The 16004-nt window shown below is 37.9% G+C and overlaps 1 long non-coding RNA gene across 2 annotated transcripts; it reads left to right on the top strand.

Annotated features, from left to right (window-relative positions):
* Positions 1-3616: 3616 nt before the first annotated feature.
* LOC128633504 (uncharacterized) lies at positions 3617-15473 on the top strand. Of its 2 annotated transcripts, none has more exons than XR_008396922.1 (2): positions 3617-4025; positions 7363-15473. It is a non-coding gene; the product is annotated as an uncharacterized LOC128633504 (long non-coding RNA). The 2 variants fall into 2 exon arrangements; XR_008396923.1 differs by lacking the exon at positions 3617-4025 and adding an exon at positions 6119-6991.
* The last annotated feature ends 531 nt before the right edge of the window (positions 15474-16004 follow it).

Here is a 16004-nt window from a genome sequence, read left to right as displayed (position 1 = left end):
CTGACATCTTGAAAGGAGACATGCTCTTTGAGAAGAAGAAATACAGCTGAGACCAAAAGGCTAAGGTGCTTTATTTAGTATGTTTGTAGCAGTCCAATTAATACAGGAAGGCTGTAGAACAGAAGCCATGCTCGCCATTCTGAGGCTTTCCAAAACTTCAGATCTGTAAGGGGTCTGGGCATTTGTGTAATGTGGTGGTTTTATTTTCCTTAATCTTTTTTCTATGACTCTCATAAATGTTGGGGCTTCCAATGTAGAATGGTTGGTAACTATTATTCAGAAGAAGCTCCGTGAGCTGTCTAATGATACCACGTAAGACCACATGCATGTAGTCTGGAACAAAGCCCCAAACAATATCAAAATATGGCATGTTTACAAGAGGAGAGGGTTCCTTTACTCCTGTTACACTACTGTTGTTAGCTAAAGCAAGCGCCATATCGGACAACATTCCTTTGGAATCTCTGTCTGCATATTCAGTTGTTACTGTGTACTTCACCTGGCAGTCTACTTAGGTACCAGGATGCAGGCAGATTCTACAACCAAAGTATCCATTAAATTGTGTGGTGTTCTGAATGGCTGGTCTGGCTTTTGAATGTACACAACAACACAGCCCCACAATTTTGCTAGTTATGCATTCTCCATTTGTTCTCCATTTTACACCTTTGTACACTATATCTTTGGCCTGATCCACAAAAGGTTTGAGAAAAATGTGCATAACTGGTTCCTGGGCACCAAACCAAAGGCCTGCCAACATCACATTCTGGAATCAAATTTTGGGCAGTAGCTCATTCAAGTGGAGTTGTATAGGCCATATTGAAAATTTGTATAGGGGTGAGTCATAGGAATTTAAATTAAATGAGAAATTGTTTGGATCTGACAGAACTTCACCTGATTTAGAAAATGGTGCATACATGTCACCATCATATGTCAGAGATAATGTGTTCATTTTTTAAACCTTTCATATCTGTAGGCAATGTTCTTTGAAATTTGAGAATTTTATGCCTGGATTTGAGGTGCAATTGGTACACTGATGAAAAAACTACCACTGTTCAGGGTACTGATTTCTAAGGGATCACTAAACTGGAGGCACTGTGCAATATTTTTGTCTATAACATTTTGTAAGTACCACTGTATGATTAACATGACCTAAAATAAAAGTTAAATTCAAGCATTTCTGAAATATATTTTATATCTTGATACAGGTACTACCTAAGTTTTAACAAATTGTGTAGTCGAGTCCCTGATATGTTATGTCTAGTTGCATATGTCATTAGCATTATCACTGCCTCAGCTTTTGTGGTAGTACCTGCAGCAGATGTAAGTATGGAGTTCATGTCTGGGTCAGGGTCATCAGGGACAGTCTGTAGAAATGCGTCATGTTCTGTAGAGTCAACTTCACTTTCTGTGTCACTTGCAAAAGTGGAAAATGCTGTCATAGTTGTTATATATATTAACTTATATATATTTAGTTCTAAACTTGAAGCAATATAGTCTGTTAAAACTTTCTTTTTAGATGCACTTGAACTGCTCTGTCTGGTTTCATTTTTGATATGATGCTTAAAACTGATGCTGAATTGGTTTGTTTATACTCTTCATTCACTTGATTGTGGTGTTCTGTTTTTCTTACCAAAACAGACAAAAAAAAAAAAAAAAACTGTGTCAGAGGAAGGGGGAAAAAAATCACTTCTCACTATATTACATGAGCACAAAATCCAGAAACGGCAGACTCCACTCTGTCCAACAGACCACAAAACCAAAAAGCCCAAGGAATAGACCCTGTTGCATCTGTCAACAGATGAGAAAGATGCTGTTGGTGCAAAGTATTTGAAGAGTCATGAAAGCAGCTCCGGTTTTACGAGGAAAAGATGAAGGATGTCACTCTCCAACTTGAGAAAACCCCAGAAAAGTAAGGGAATTGGTTCTCAAATGTCAGGTTGATTAAGGTAATTAGAAACAAGTAATTATTAATTTACATATAGTATCCAGTGATCATAATTAAACATCATAAGTGCTTAATCATGAAATACTCCAACTGTTCCTTTCTTAACAAGATAATGGTAAGGGAGATTATTGGTCTTGAGGGTAGGTGGTTTGCAAAACCTGTGAGGTGCATGCTTGCAATAGACCATAATTACTCTATTTAACCAATAGCAGGCAGATACTGTCAAAATTATTTCTTTCTTTTGTAGGCTGGAGGAGATTGCAGAGGCAGAAATAACAGCCTTGAGAACATTAAACACTGAACTACTGAAAAAAATTACTAACCTTGTCCTCTTCCCCCAGTGAATCCAGTGATCTCAGAGAGACTGCTTTAGGTAAAACATGCATTTTAACACTGAACTAAAACTTATCTTTATTAGGAAATATTTCTTTATAAAAAAAAAACAACCATATGTTCTCTACAGTGGCACAGTCTGGTTCTAACAGTCTGGCTAAAGCAACAATTACTGCAGTTGGAGATGAGGTAATTTTCCTTTAATAACCATTTGATTCTATATAAAAAGGTGTATTTCCACCACCAGCCCAAAAGGTTCTGGAACAATAACTGAGGATACAGAAGCATTATATTAGACCAGTTTGATATGGTATGAGTACACTCCATTCCTTTAGTTAACATAACTCAGGACTGGAGAACTGTGCTGGTGGAATGGGTTTAGTGACATGGAGACTCATGATTGGTCAGTTGCTAAGGTGTTACTAGGTAGCTAGCTAATATTTGGTTGATGGTGATGAAAAATTAAGTAAATTTTTGAAACTGACAGACAATCTGAATAGGAAAAATACCTGATGATGAAAATGCACCTGAATATATCACGATGTGCTAGCATCATTTATTGCCTTGTATGAACACACGTATTGTTCAATGCTGTGTCCAGTGATTTATTTATTTTTTTTGTTCTCAGTTTGTCTTAGGTGGGACAACACACTTAAGGAATCAAGTCTGGGAGAAAATCAAAAGGAGCACCAGGGACTCTTTATTCATTAAAGAGCTGGCAGTGGCAGTCTGGGGGACTAAAACCCTTGTGGAGCACAGCCTTACAGGCAAGGCATGTCCCACCACAAAATCCAGCCAGTGACTCAAAAAAATAAATAAATAAATAAATAAAAACCAACTGAACATAGTAAAATTGATGTCATTGCAACCAGGAGCATGAGGAGACAATAGCGATAGCATGCACACCTTTCTGAATTGTATTTAATCCATATGTGGTTTGTGGTAGACAAATGGCTATTTGATATGAGTAACAAATACCGTTTAATTGGGTGTGAACAGAGGCACTTTCCCATGACCCTTATTTAAAGTCAGCATGATATCAAAATTGACACTATTTGCTTGTTTTTAATACTCATTTATGGTCTATTGTAAATGATTCCTCTATTCCAAAGGTAAAAAAAAAAAATGTCTTCATAATCGGCTATAAAAATGCAGAGTTTAAATTTAATAACTTCAACTCAACTTTTCCTTTTAGCCTAGGCTTCACGCAGTGTTAACCTCTCCCCTCCAACCAACTTTTATATATATATAAACATTTAAAAAAAAAATCAATTTAAACCACATTCAACATTCACATCCACTTTTTTAATACTCTGTTTCACTCAGAAATGTCACATTACAGATGTAAAAATGGTTACGAATGGTCTTTTATGTTAACTTAAAAATAAATAAGCTGCATTTAACAATTTTTTTTAATGATAAGTATCTGATAGTTGTATTTATGTGGGGGTTTTTTTTCAGCCATGTTCCTTGAATGTTTACGGCAGAAAAATATAGCAAATGAAGAATTGGAAGTCGGGGCCTCAAAGTCTGGCCGTTATATTACAGAGAAAATAATGGACATTAACAAACAAAAAAATGAAAGCCATATAAATGGTGGGAATATCCAGTATGTGATCCATCCATCCATCCATCTTCTATACCGCTTATCCTTCCTTCAGAGTCATGAGGAAACCTGGAGCCTATCCCAGGGAGCATCAGGCACAAGGCGGGGTACACCCTGGACAGGGTGCCAATTCATCACAGGCCAGTATGTGAATTTTCTTTATTAAAATGTTAATTACAATTCATTAAAAAATGGTCTTGGTCTTTATTTAACTATGAATATACACTAAGAAATGTGATATGTAACAAATGGGTTTTGTTGTGGGTTTGTTGGGATTATACAAGCACCCAAAAGACAACATACAGTGAGGGAAAAAAGTATTTGATCCCCTGCTGATTTTGTACGTTTGCCCACTGACAAAGAAATGATCAGTCTATAATTTTAATGGTATATTTATTTGAACAGTGAGAGACAGAATAACAACAAAAAAAATCCAGAAAAACGCATGTCAAAAATGTTATAAATCGATTTGCATTTTAATGAGGGAAATATGTATTTGACCCCTCTGCAAAACATGACTTAGTACTTGGTGGCAAAACCCTTGTTGGCAATCACAGATATCAGACGTTTCTTGTAGTTGGCCACCAGGTTTGCACACATCTCAGGAGGGATTTTTTCTCCCACGCCTCTTTGCAGATCTTCTCCAAGTCATTAAGGTTTCGAGGCTGACGTTTGGCAACTCGAACCTTCAGCTCCCTCCACAGATTTTCTATGGGATTAAGGTCTGGAGACTGGCTAGGCCACTCCAGGACCTTAATGTGCTTCTTCTTGAGCCACTCCTTTGTTGCCTTGGCCGTGTGTTTTGGGTCATTGTCATGCTGGAATACCCATCCACGACCCATTTTCAATGCCCTGTCTGAGGGAAGGAGGTTTTCACCCAAGATTTGACGGTACATGGCCCCGTCCATCGTCCCTTTGATGCGGTGAAGTTGTCCTGTCCCCTTAGCAGAAAAACACCCTCAAAGCATAACGTTTCCACCTCCATGTTTGGCGGTGGGGATGGTGTTCTTGGGGTCATAGGCAGCATTCCTCCTCCTCCAAACACGGCGAGTTGTGTTGATGCCAACATTTTGGTCTCATCTGACCACAACACTTTCACCCAGTTGTCCTCTGAATCATTCAGATATTCATTGGCAAACTTCAGACAGGCATGTATATGTGCTTTCTTGAGCAGAGGGACCTTGCGGGCGCTGCAGGATTTCAGTCCTTCACGGCGTAGTGTGTTACCAATTGTTTTCTTGGTGACTATGGTCCCAGCTGCCTTGAGATCATTGACAAGATCCTCCCGTGTAGTTCTGGGATGATTCCTCACTGTTCTCATGATCATTGCAACTCCACGAGGTGAGATCTTGCATGGAACCCCAGGCCGAGGGAGATTGACAGTTCTTTTGTGTTTCTTCCATTTGCGAATAATCGCACCAACTGTTGTCACCTTCTCACCAAGCTGCTTGGCAGTGGTCTTGTAGCCCATTCCAGACTTTTGTAGGTCTACAATCTTGTCCTTGACATCCTTGGAGAGCTCTTTGGTCTTGGCCATGGTGGAGAGTTTGGAATCTGATTGATTGATTGCTTCTGTGGACAGGTGTCTTTTATACAGGTAACGAGCTGAGATTAGGAGCACTCCCTTTAAGAGTGTGCTCCTAATCTCAGCTCGTTACCTGTATAAAAGACACCTGGGAGCCAGAAATCTTTTTGATTGAGAGGGGGTCAAATACTTATTTCCCTCATTAAAATGCTAATCAATTTATAACATTTTTGACATGCGTTTTTCTTTTTTTGTTGTTATTCTGTCTCTCACTGTTCAAATAAACCTCCCATTAAAATTATAGACTGACCATTTCTTTGTCAGTGGCCAAACGTACAAAATCAGCAGGGGATCAAATACTTTTTTCCCTCACTGTATGCTGGTCTGCCAGCAACCAGCACCCCATGCTGGTCAGTCTGCAAACCAGCACCTCATGCTGGACCAGCAACCAGCACCCCATGTTGCACCCTGTGCTCTGACCCCAGCTTCCTGACAGGCTGGGGTATGTGAAGAAAACAATTTCACTGTGCTCTACTGTATATGTGACCAATAAAGACTCATTATCATTATCATTATGTTGGACCAGCAACCAGTAACCAATACTGGACCAGCAAATCAGCAACCAGCATCCCATGCTGGTCCCAGCATGAAAAACATGCCTTATGATGGTGACCAGCAATGCTGGATTTTTTAGCAGGGACAAGACCCAGAACAATTTGTTCATGCTTTTGTTACGTTTAGGTGTGACTACTGTAATGCCTTGCTTTCTGTATGTAGGTGCATATACAAGCTCCAGTTAGTCCAGAATGCAGCAGCCAGAGTCAGATCTAGAACCAGAAGGTTTGATCACATCACCCCTATCTTATCAACACTGCATTAGCTCCCAGTTAAATTTTGCATTGATTATAAAATACTACTAGTTACTGCTAAAGCAGTGAATAGTCTTGCACCACAGTATCTGAGTGAAATTTTGGTCTTTTATGATCTGTCACACCTGCTTTGATCAAAATGAGCAGGCTCTTTATTAGTACCTAGAATAATGAGGACTACAGCAGGGGCGATAGCCTTTTCTTTCAAAGACCCCAGTTATTATAGAACAGCCTTCCAATTTCTGTTCAGGACTCAGAAACTGTCTCAATCTTTAAGTCTAAGCAGAAAGCCTATTTGTTTAGTCAACCTTCCTATTGTACCATGCACATTTTTACTTTCTTTGTTTGTTCATGATATGTTTTGCTGTTTTTTGTTTTTTTTTGGTGTTTTGGTCACTGGTTGAGTTTGTCCGCTGCCAGTTATGAATAAAAACAGTTTTGAGTGATTGGATTCCCCAGGCCTTCCCACAGGTGCCATGTGTGCCTAGGAGTTTGCTCTGTTCAGTATCTGATCACTGTTCAGTAGCTTGTCTGTGCTCACTGTGTATGCAGTTCTGTGGCTCTGTGATACCTTGGCATGGCATTTGGGAGGTGATGCTGCGGCTGTGCAGACTGTAATGGCCATAACAGCACTGGCTTCAATGGGATAGTGAGCAGCTGTGCAGATGAAATTAGATCATGGCTACTTGTCTTAGACTCTGCAAACCAGCTTATTTGTGAGTTTTGTTTAATTATACTTTGTTTAGCACTGTCATCTGTTAACATCTGTTATGCCGTTAACAACCTTGTACTGTTACCAACATTTTTGGTAACCTGGGATGTTTGGATGCTCTTGCCCCCTACTCTCACACATTCACTCACGTTTGTTGATGGTGGAGTGGTGGACTGCTTTATGTCCCAGGGTGCCCTCATGCCTGTATTACCTTCTGGGTCTCCCTTTTATTTATGCTGACATTGCAAGTCCTGGTGGAGTCCCTGCTTGCACTTTGCACACAATGTACATCATCTTAAACCAATATAGGACAAAGACATACTTGATAAATTGCTCTCTCTCTCTCTCTCTCTCTCTCTCTCTCTCTCTCTCAAGATACACATGTTACTCCTGCTGCCTGGTGAGATGCTCGTGATCCTGACTGCTTCTGCTCTCTAGACCTGCCTGATCTATTCTGATGCTCTACTTCTGCTTGGAGCTTCCTTCACCTGAGAAACACTCTGTGCTGCTGAGGATTCAGATGGATCCAGGTGGATAGCCTAAAGTTTCCTAAAGATTGCTGTGGATGGTCTCACTTGGATAGACTAAAACTAGTCTATGCTCAGGTCTATGCTAATTTATTATTCAGTGGATAAATTCACTTAGATACAATAGATTTAAAGCTGAAAACTCTAAACTCTAAGCTAACCCTGATGCTCATACTGAGGATCCTTTCAACACACTCAGTACTGTTTGACTTTGCACTATACAGTAGTGGAAGTGTAATAACTCTTAATCGCACACTTATGTCACCCAGAAGAGGATGGGTTCCCCTTTGAGTCTGGTTCCTCTCAAGGTTTCTCTCTCATGTCTTTCAGAGTTTTGTCATTGTCTCTGTTGCCTCTGGCTTGCTCATTAGGGATCTACATTCTCCTCCAAAACTATTGGAACTGCAAGGCCAGTTCATCTGGTTTTGCTGTAGACTGAAGAGATTTGGGTTTGAAATCAAAAGATGAATATGAAAAGAGAGTTTAGAAAAGAACGTAGCACATTTTGTATCAGTCTGCATTTGTTGTTAAAAAGATAAGCCAGCATGAATATCAGAGAGCTGTCTGTGGGAGAAAAGAGGGGAAATCAAATCAGAAGCATGGCACTGGGCATACCCAATACAACAATTTGCAATGTCCTGAAAAAGAAAGAAACACTGGTGTACTGAGCAACAGACACTGAATGGGTCAGCCAAGGAAAACAACAACAGCTGATGACAGATACATTGTGAGGGCTGTGGAGAGAAAAAACAGCACCAACAATTTCCACAGGGCAAGGGTGAAGGTATTACAATCCACCATTTGAAGAAGACTTTTAGAGCAGAAATATAGAGGCCATACCACAAGATGCAAACCACTCATGAGCAGTAAGAATCAGAAAGCCAGCTTGAAATTTTCAAAGAAATGCACAGTTGAGCCACAAAAGATCTGGAACCAAGATTAACCTCTATCAAAGTGATAGAAATCCCAACGTGTGGAGAAAGAAAACATCTGCTCCTGATCCAAAACATACAAGCTCATCTGTGAAACATGGTGGAGGTAATGTCATGGGTTGTGCTTGCATGGCTGCATCTGGAACGGGCTCACTAATCTTTATTGATGATGCAACTCATGATGGTAGCAGCAAAATGAATTCAGAAGTTAAGTTGACATTTTGTCTACCAGTTTACAGAGAAATGGATCCAAATTAATCGGGAGGAACTTTATCATGCAGCAAGACAATGATGAAAAACACATTGCCAACTCAACAAAGGACTTCAACAGGCTACAAAGTGGAAGGTTTAAATCAAGTCAATCACGAGACCTTAACCCAATTGAGCAGCATTTCACCTCCTGAAGAAGAGACTGAAGGGACAAACCCCCCACTACACAAAACAAATGAAAAGGCTACAGTAAAAACCTGGAAAAGCACCACAAAAGAAGAAACCAACATATTGTGATCTCAGTGAATCATCGCAGGCTTGATACAGTTATTGCAAGCAAGGGATATGCAATCAAATATTAAGTGTTATTTGCTTTCATTTATTTCAAGACTTATGTGTTCCTATACTTTTGCTCACCTAAAAACTGGGTGGTCTGATACAGTACAAATGGTTCTATGTTTTATGTTGTTTAGCACATCTAGATGTAAATACTAGGAAATAAAAGCTGAAATCCTAAACTCATGTCTCATAGCCATATTTTGATCTCAAACCTAAATGTCTTTGGGGTATATTACAAACAAATGAATTGGCCTTACCGTTCCAAAAATTTCAGAGGTGACCTGTAAATCTCAATCCATATCTAGAGTTCTGCAAAGCCGCTTTGTAAAAATCTTCATTGTTAAATGCACTATATAAATGAAATGAATTAAGTTGAAATAAGACATATCATGTTACCAAGAAGCAGGAACCATGAAGTCCTCTATCCTTATGACTTTCCCATGGCAAAAAAAATTACTGACCATTAAAAAAAAAAATGCTAGCACTGGAGTCTCCTCCCTAAATTTTGAATAAACCTTTCTGTACAGACAACTATAGCATCTCAAAGATTAAACATTTTTCTTTGTTAAATACTAATATGTTTTTTTTTTTAAAATCCATTTATTATTAGTCTTAGATGATGCAGAGTGTCCGCCATACCAGCCCCAGTAAATGTTTTCTTACCATAGAAATGGCAATGCATGTAATTAACATATGTGTATTTTGAATTTCTGCTGGCACTGTCAGAGCTGTGAATCCCCATATTTATTCATACAAATACAGCTGACATGATGAAGGAAGATATTGTTGATTGCTGAGGTACATATTTAGTCAGACTTTAAAATCAGTCATCAGTAAGATAATGCCATGAATGTCCATGCATACAATAATGGTTAACACAAAATGTTCATTTACTAAATTTGCTTCAGAATTTAATCAAGTGCTACAAAATTATTATTATTATTATTATTATTATTATTATTATTATTATTATTATTATTATTATTATTATATTATTTTCCTTTCCTGTTCATTTATTATTCCTGGTTCTAGGAATGGTAGCACTCGTGTGTAGTGCATAATCAGTTAATGGTGTACAGCAGGCATAAGCAGAACACAATAAACAAGTGGTACTTTAAAGAAAATTTATTTGACCAAGTTGTTTGTGACAAATTTTGGAATCAGAGCAACTGGCATGGTAATACGTTGGATCTGGATGGCAAAGAAGTTGATTCATAAAACCTAAGCATTATTACATAGCCAAAGTTATGTGCAAACAGGTCCATACATTATTTCTCAGGAATGCATTTGCGTATATACAATTGCTCTGTCTGTGTATGAGGGAAGTATCAGTTGCTCGAGTTGCCTCTTTGTATTTCGAGCCAGATATTAACAAACCAGGTTACTACATTGTTATCTGTTTAGTTGAGAAGACAGTGGAAAGTGGTAATGTTATCTGCTAGACATTTCTGTCTTTTTTTCACTCACAGCTTATGCAAGCACTTTTAATAATTAAGATATAAAACAAACAAATCAAATTACACAGAAAAGAAAACAGCACATACCAGGTTCTTATGTGTGCTAAGTCTGAGTTGACTCTTTGAAATTTGGAAGTAACCAAACTTGCATTTACAGAATGGAATACATGCAATAAATAGTTCCCATAGTGTTATATTGTAGTCTCAAGCAGGAATTATGGTTTGTAGTGTATAAGGCTCAAATTTAGGAAAAATATTCTTCACTAAAGTGATAGTGGTCACTCCAGTGTGGATTAATTTTAATTGACTTTTGACAGACACGTTGAGCACATAGCACATGACCTCTAACAGTGAGGACTGTTTAGGTAAAATGAAATTGACTGAATGTGTACAATAAATTTGTAACATATTAATATGTTTAGAAAATGTGTCTCTTGATTTCCAGAAAATATTTGTATTTGTAGTTAAATTTGTCTCATGATATTCAGAAAATATTTGGATTTGTAAGAAACAAGTCTCAAAATATCTGTTAAATATTTTAATTTATATTGTAGGAAACATGTCTCATGATATCCAAAAATATATAGATTTATAAGGTTTTGAGGCTCTGAACCTTGAACACTACAACCAAAAGAATCTCTTCATGCTGTAAGAATGTGTATTTTGAATTGTGAATAGTTGTAGTTACTAATAAGAACATCAATAAAATACAACTTATATAATTTTTGTGCTAGCACATTTATCCAGAACTTTCCTTGTAACTATATTTGGTGACCTGCTGTGAACACGTGAAATATATCCTATTCCTAAAATGTTATCAGACTCACCAAGAAATCTGTTATGACTTCTTTATCTGTCTCCATTCTCAGAGCAGTTTTAGACATGGGGTGCTTTTTTGTGGCACTGTCAGGGGGAAAATAATAGAGTATATCTGCCTCTCTGGGTGTCAGTCTATTGGATGTTTGCCTAAATTGGCCACCTCTGAGGAAAATGACATTGTCTTGTGTACAGCCTAACAATGCAATCACTACAGAATTCCTCTAAAAATCACAAATTTAAAATGCGTGGTCTATACAGAAATAAGATGTGGTCTTGGATATAAAAGGTTGCTTTCATTGTGGGAGTGGATAGTAAATCAAGCTGAAATCTCCACCTCTGTGGAAGGAAAATATTTTGCTTTACAGCCTGTCACCGAAACTAGGAACATGCCCTTGACATCATCACACACAGATGCTTATGTAAATTAGCAGTTTCATCAGTACACTGAATTCTTTTGTTGGCAATAACCAGATTTTAGGGATTTGGGATGTATTATTACAAAGAAGGAGCTGCACGGAGCATTTGTAACTTGCAATTAGGGGCGGTGGTAATTCATATTTTGTTTGCTACTGCTTATGTTTTTTTTTTTTAAACAAAAGGCTCCTAATTAAGACAGTGTGCTGCCACAACTTGATTGCTACTTAATTCATGTTGTAATTTGGCAACATTCCTGCATTGCACTTTTTAAAAGCATGCACTTCCACCGAGCACTTGGCTAGTTTACAGAAGCACTCACCAGAGGAGATGATGTGAACTCATAAATGCAGTGACTATGAATGAGTATAGAAGAAATATGGGCGCTCAAATGCTTTTGTGCATTTTAGTACAATAGGATAATAGAAGAAACAACAGTAAGTACTGAGATATTTTGGTAAGGTAGTTGGTTTTATACTAAAGGGTAAGCCATCCATTTTAGGTCTTGGCAGTAAAGGCAGCCTATGCCATAAAAAAGAATACTATCATAGTGTATTTATAGTATAGTAGTATAGTGTAGACAAGTTACTTTAAAATGCAATCATCTTATCAGCCTACACTGGTTTTCAATAAATGTGACTTAGTGGTTAGCAAGTTTGCCTCGCACATCTGAGGTTGAGGGTTGAAATCCTGCCTCCACCCTGTGTATGCAGAGTTTGCATGCTTTCGCCATGCTTCGAGGGTTTCCTCTGGGTACTCTGGTCTCCCCCCTCAGTCCAAAGACATGCACTGTAGGCTGATCTCTAAATTGTCCATAGTGTGTGAATTTGTGTCTGGGATACACTCCAGACCCTGTGTAGAATAAGCAGTATGGACAATGGATGAATGGAGAGTGTATCTGCCTACCCCTGCTCATGTAGACAAGCCTGTATTTATTGAAACTCTTGTTCAAATAGAAGCATAACTGCAGTGTGTGATGTATCTGTTGTCCACATGTGTCTGGTGTGAATTTAAGGGTGGCATCAGCTTGTTCCAAACTTGGTCAAATGCAACCAAAATATGCAGTATTACAGTATTTTTTTAAATCACTGATTTGATTGTCCACTCATTATGAATGAAACATATTTTTGTGTCAGACACAAAAAAAACATAAAAAACATAACCTTAGTGATAATTACTAGCCATTAACTACACATAACTACACACAAACTAATATACATACAGTACTGGCCACACACACACGGCCACACACACACACACACACACACACACAAACACACACACACACACAATTTTTCAAAAATCCTCTATCCCTGGTCAGAACTGCTAACATGCTTATTGTTACCTAATTAGCAATCAGTATTTGTTTTTCATACCTTTACCCTGCTAGAAAAAAGGGTTTTCATGGTATTTCATTTTCAACTGTTTTTGTTGCATTACACAAATGAGAGAGAATAAATAAACTGAAATTTATTTTTTTTTAGTTTGAACACAATTTTTCCCACCCTATCAATCAGGGCTTTTGTGGGTGCTTTTGAAATTGTACGTATCCACAGAACACACCATGAAATTATTCCAAAAATAACAATTTAATTTTTAAAAAGAGAACTCTTTTCCTATTGTAACTGCTTGAAGCAATTGTCTTGAAGCAAATGTTGCCTACTAACAAACACTTCATCAGCATCGTAAAAAAAAATAAGAGCAGTCAGTATAACAAATAATTTTTTGGCAATCCTACTCCTGCCTTGTTGACAACTGGATGACTTCCCACACACAACCTAGCTAGGTTATTTGCATATTGCACGGGTAAAAAGAGATGAGATCACAATGCGCACAGAATGCAGGCAATTAGGACACGTAAATATCAGGTGTAAAAGCAGGCGCGAGATCGGTTCATTTACTTCCCAGATATTAATATCCAGCTAGTCATAACATGTTAATGCATGGTATAAATGGGGTCTAGGATCAATAACTGTGTTAATTTGTGCATTTATTCTTATCCTTAAACTATCATGGGCATCAATGTCATCTATTTGTTGTAGTCCATTAATGTTTTAGTTTATTTTATGCTGGGGAAAAAGATGTACTTACATTTGTACATCCTGTCAGATGCCAAACATTAATTGTTATTGACACTTTGTTTCTCATGGCTGGGTGTGTCAAACCTAGAAATTAGCACAGAGCTGTCAGACAAGCATTAGGCTTTTCATATTTTGACAGCGTGGTTGTCCATTTCTCAAAGGGACACAAGCACATCCCACTTTACAGGTCTGTTTCACACAGATGCTTTTAAACACTTAACACGATCACATGCAACAAACTACTCCATAGTTTCATTCTTACAAAATTGTGCAGGAAAGGGAGAACAAATGTAAACAAATGCAAACATTCTGGCCTTTATTTAAGAATCTGAAATCATTTAATAAGAGCGAAAAATTTAAAGGTCGATTTCATAATTGTTGCACAAAAGCAATCATGAGCAATCAGTGCATTAAATAACAGCTTGGGACTGAATGAAGCCTTTCTGTGTTCACACTCCTTCATACACATTCCAGACAATTTAAAGTGTTTGAAAATAGTCTGCTGGTTCTAAAACTTTACACAGGAGAGCATTTTATCATGTTATCATCTAGAGTATTTATGCTTTAAAAAATCGGTGGTCTTTTAAGAGTGCAAATGTAAAGGGTTAAACTTTAATTATAGTCCAATGTAACACTACACAAATCATTTATAGACTGTCATGAAACACCCTATCAACTGTTTCTAAACTACATATTAATTATATTTAGTTATCTTTCATGTCATGAAATACATAACACTCTGCATGAAATGGACTTGAAATTGTGATAAGACTAAGGGTAAGCAGATTGCCTATAGATGAGGTACTAAACATCAAAAGCTATAAACCTGAACATATAAATAACATAAAAGTTGCATCTACACTATATGTCCAAAGATTTGTGGACACCTCACCATCACACCTATACGTGGGTGTTTCCCAAATTGTTGCCACAAAGTTGGAAGCACACAGTACAGGATATATTTGTATGCTGTAACATTACAATTTCCTGTCACTGGAACTAAGGGGCCCAGTTCCAGCTTGACAATGCCCTGTGTGCAAAGTGAGGTCTATGAAGACATGGTTTGCCAAGGTTGGAGTAAAAGAACTTGAGTGGCCTGCACAGAGACCTGACCTTAACCCCACTAAACACCTTTGGGTTGAATTGGAGCACCTGCTGCACCCCAAACCTCCTCACCCAGCATCAGTACTTGACCTCAGTAATGTTCTTGTGCATAAATGATCAGCACAAATCCCTGCAGCAATGTTCCAAAATCTAGAGGAAAGCCTTCCTGGAAGAGTGGAGATTATTATAACAGCAGAGTGGGTAATAAATCTAGAATGGGATGTTCAAAAAGCACATGCAGATTTGATGGTCAGGTATCCACATACTTTTGACCATATAGTGTAGTGTATAGTTTTTTGTGGGGTTTTTTCATCACAACAACCTAACCAATATGACCTGATGCTTCTTTTTTCACTAAAACATACTGTACTATGTCAATAAACTGAACCCAAAACCACACAGACAAACAGAAAATCAGATTTAGAAAATAATTTGCAAATAATAGCAATATGCCAAAAATGGCGAAGGTATTGCAAAAAAATAAATGCAACAACGGTCCTGTGCAAGCTTGATCTAATAACTTTTATATTTATGAACTTATTTTGTCAGAAGCTGGTCATATTGTCTTAACAAAAGAAAAAAAAAGAAAAGAAAACACCAGAAGTTGTTGATGGGCTGGTTGGTGACAGTTATTAGACAGTTATTAAATTTTTTAAACAAACAAAAAAAAATAAAATAAAGAAAAATTCTAGGGATGCACCGAATGTTCGGCAACCGAAATTATTCGGCCAAAAATAGCAAACAAAGCATTTTCGGTGTTCGGCCGAATAAGTGAAAAGGCTGAATAAATTTGACCGAACAATGATGTGTTTGATGACGCGACCAAATAGCCTAGCAACCAGAGTGAGACGCGCGCATGCACGAGCTACGTTGCTCTTCGGATGTTGACGGAAGTTTACTGTGGACATGTGCGTTTGTTTTGTTTCTGTTCCGGAGTATTCTGTCACGTCGCGAGACGTAAGGGAGTAGAATACGGAAGCAGGTAAAGACGTATTTATTTAAGGGCAGGCAGACAAACCAAATCGTAATCCAAAAAGCGTAATCAAAACAGGGTCGGGCGATCAGCAAACAGTCATAAATGGGGCAAAGCAGGAATCAGAGTCGGGGTCACAGAAAACAGAGTCAAAACACAAA

This window comes from Ictalurus punctatus, chromosome 8 (genome assembly GCF_001660625.3).
Source record: "Ictalurus punctatus breed USDA103 chromosome 8, Coco_2.0, whole genome shotgun sequence".
Lineage (NCBI taxonomy): Eukaryota > Metazoa > Chordata > Actinopteri > Siluriformes > Ictaluridae > Ictalurus > Ictalurus punctatus.
The sequence above is the reverse complement of the archived record's forward strand: the minus strand, read 5'-3'. Positions and strand labels throughout refer to the sequence as shown.